Below are 3,891 nucleotides of genomic sequence, written 5' to 3'. Positions count from 1 at the left end.
TGACTTCTTGCAAACAGGTTGTGTCTACCTCTTCTAAATCAGGACTCGTTCCTGGTACTTTTTACTTTGATCCCGTACAGTATTGCTAGATTGTTAGGGCATTACAATATCTACTAGACCTGATATCTACTATACAGTCAACAAGGTATGTTAGACCTGATATCTACTATACAGTCAACAAGATATGTTAATTTATGCATGCCCCTACTGAGGATCATTGGTATGTTGTTAAATGTATCCTGCATTACCTCTAGGCCTGCACATTACTCGAGATTCTCTCTTGTCTCTTCATTATTTCACAGATGCCGATTGGGTTGGCAGTATTGACGATAAAAAATCCACAGGTAGTTATCTTATGTACCTTGGTTCTACTCCTATTTCATGGAAATCCGAGAAATAACGTGTTGTTGCGAGGTCTTCTACTAAAACAGAATACAAAGCCTCTTCCTCCAGTCCCATTTGCTTACTTTAGTTCCAAACTTCGGTTGGGGTCTCTACCTTTAGCTTGATAAGGTGTATTAAGAAAAAAGACCATGTATATGTAAATATAAAGGATGATTGCTCTTTTTTGATAACCACAACAAATTAATACAAAGACTAAATCTCAATTATCTTAACTTGGAAAATCCATTATAAGAGTAATCATTTTTATACATAAGGTCCTTTAATGATCGTAGTTTTTATAGGAGGGAAAAAGAATCAAAACCAAATCTAGGCAAACTGCTAAGAGACATTTATACAAACATGACAAAGATGGAACTAATCCCTAAACAATTAGTTCCTTTCCCATATAAAGAGTAAATCATTGAAACTTTAAACTATTATGGAAAACTTATCATATATATAGTATAATTATGTGCAGTGTTTTCCATTATTATTATTGTACGAAACCCTATATATATATATATATGAAGGATGGCTAGTGCTCATACTAGGCAACCATTACTATTTCATAAAGTTGTACTACTTCTTCTATTCTCTTACTTTGTATCAGAGCAGACTTAGTATTCCTCCTTATAATGGACTCTGCAAGCACCCAAAATATGGACTCTCAAATGGCTGCACTGGTTCTCTTTTTTATTACACCGAGTCTCTCTCCTACTATAACAATCCTTCCCTCAGGTGGTGTCTTTTTTATTACAACAATATTGACTGCTATTGTTATTCCTTGTTTTGATATTTATTTTTTTATTGTAGCCATCAACAACACCTCGACTATTACCTTCCCACATGTCTACTCTGCTGTAATGGTTCCTTCCTCTGATTTCACTACAGCAGCCAGACCCACTTATACAATTGTTTCTTTGTCAAACACTCAACTAGTAATCTCTTTAAAACTATCAAACACAAGCTTTTTATACTGGAGGATGTGTATGAAACCTTACTTTTCTTAGGCCAAGGTGTGTACTACTAGGTTGATGGCTCTTTCCTATGCCCTCCTACACATACCATATACTAATATAACTTTGTCCAATCTTAATTCGTTATTTTTATAAGTTTCATTATATCATTTTTGTCTACTAAATTACTATACCTTATTGTTGATTGCCGAACATCCCATGGTTTGTAAACAACTCTTAAAATTGCTCTTGCTTCATAATCTAACTTATGGATAATAAAACTCCATGGCTCCTTCCAAGACCTAAGATAAAATGATAGCACTGCTAATGCTTATCTGTAATAAGCAAAGATGCTATTTGATGAACTCACTATTATTGGCAAGCCACTATCCATGAAAGATTTTAACCTCTATGTATTCCATAGATTGAGAGGCGAATTTTGGGACCTAGTAACTGACACAATCAAAGAGTTGATGTCTTATCCCAAGTGCAAGAGTGTCAAAGTAAAATAACCTGGCAAGACCAGGGTCGAACCACTAGGAGGTGAATTATATAAATTACAAATAAAGAAATTTTTTTTGAATAGAATAATAACAGAAAAGGAGTTGAAGAAAGTTTTGGGATGTGATATTGATGTAAGGATTAAACAATAACAAAACATATGTCAAGGTTATAGGATTCACTAATGGTATTTCAAATAAATATAATATAAACTCTTTTTATTACTCAACTAGAAACCACACACAAAGGAGGTTCTAATCGGATCTCATTATAAATTATTAACATGATCATATTAATCATCTTATCTAAGTAACATCATACTTATAAATGTCATCAGGCATTCATGTTGCTAGTTTATGTTAACAACAAATCAAGTTTCTATCATAATAACGATTTCGGCCGAAAACTATGAAAGATCAAGCATTTGATGTACCAAATATTATACAACACAAATCTAAATTAAACATTTAATAAGCAAGGTATTAAGAATTAGTAAGATAAAAAGATAAAACATGTTAATAACAATCTTTCTTGGATATAAACATTTAAAGCTCATGTTGAGTTTATATTATACCTATTCTAACACCATTAGAGAAACCTTTTCACCTTGACATAATTAACTTAGCTAAACATTAAGAAGGAGAAAAACACAAATAAACAATATAAGAACATAAACATAATATAAGCTAACTAAGTATAGGAAAGGAAATGAAAGAGCATAAACAAGAGATTACTATAGCATAAAAGAAAACTTGAACATTACAAAGATGTAGAGAGAAAGCAAGAAGATAACTTTGATCTGAAAATTAATATGACTAAATACATGGAAAATACCTTCTTTTATAGACTAAGATTTAGAACTATTGATTTATTGAATAATTGGTGGCCATTCATTGATTTAGTGGCTAGTTTTCGACATTAGTGGCTGTTGTTTTTTTGATATTATAGGTTGATTATTGATATTGTTGGTTAGCCAAAATATCATTGATAATATCAGAATTTTAGCCCCCTGAATTATGGAAGTTGTGGGAAATTGTCTCAACTTTCCAACAAAAAAAATCGGAGCTCATTGCTGGCCAAAACGTCATTGCTCACATCAGAATTATAGCCAACTGAATTGTGGAATCTGTGGGCAATTGTCTCAGCTTTCCATAAAAAAAAACCAGAGCTCATTTGGACTTCTAGAACTCAAGATATGAGCCAAAAACCGAATAGTGCTTGAGCTGCAGGACAGCTTCCGACGTCTTCGTTGTTGCTAAGATTTGGGCTTGAAAACGGCAGAACTGAGTCTTTGACTTCATATGAAAGTTGTAGGTCTATGTCTTACCTTTCCATCGATATAAAATGGACCTAAATCTGATATCTACAGCTCCAGATATGATCAAATTACTGAACGGTGTTCGAGTTTGGAATGCACCAGCAACACTTTGCTAAGTTTGGCCTTCTTTTTATCCTTTCAATTTCAATCCTTAAACTCATCAATCAATCCTTTTATTTATGTGATAGACCTGCATTTAGGATGAACATTTACCATGAATTGAAGGTATATTATATTTTTAGACTTGCTAATAAAAAACATGCTTTTGTTAGAGAATTTAATGATACTTTAGGTGCAATATGATGACATAAATCCTTAATGAGAATGCACTTTTAAGTACTAATCACACCCCCCAACCAGCTTATTACTAGTCCCTAGTAATCAAAGCATTAAAATAGAAAAATAATTTGCAAATACCACAAAGTAGGGCATTCATCATTTAACTTCTATTAATCTATCTAGATAAACAAACTCTCATTAAATTTATTTATCTGCTTAATACCTTTTAAACAAGATATTAATAAACCTTATTTTGATGCTCAATAAATCAAAATATAGCTATAGAGCTTTTCATGGAAGAAAATAAAATTTTTGTTTTAATGTTTAAGGTTAACTTCATTGAGTTGGGATTGTTATCTTTTTTTTTTAGCAAGAATTTATAGCATAATGTATCTTGAACCCATATAACGAGCTTTCGGCTAATGACTCCCAGACCAGTTGGTCTTAGGGCAT

The sequence above is a fragment of the Populus euphratica genome, unplaced genomic scaffold (genome assembly GCF_000495115.2).
Source record: "Populus euphratica unplaced genomic scaffold, PopEup_1.0 scaffold302.1, whole genome shotgun sequence".
Taxonomy (NCBI): domain Eukaryota; kingdom Viridiplantae; phylum Streptophyta; class Magnoliopsida; order Malpighiales; family Salicaceae; genus Populus; species Populus euphratica.
Note: the sequence above shows the minus strand (reverse complement) of the source record.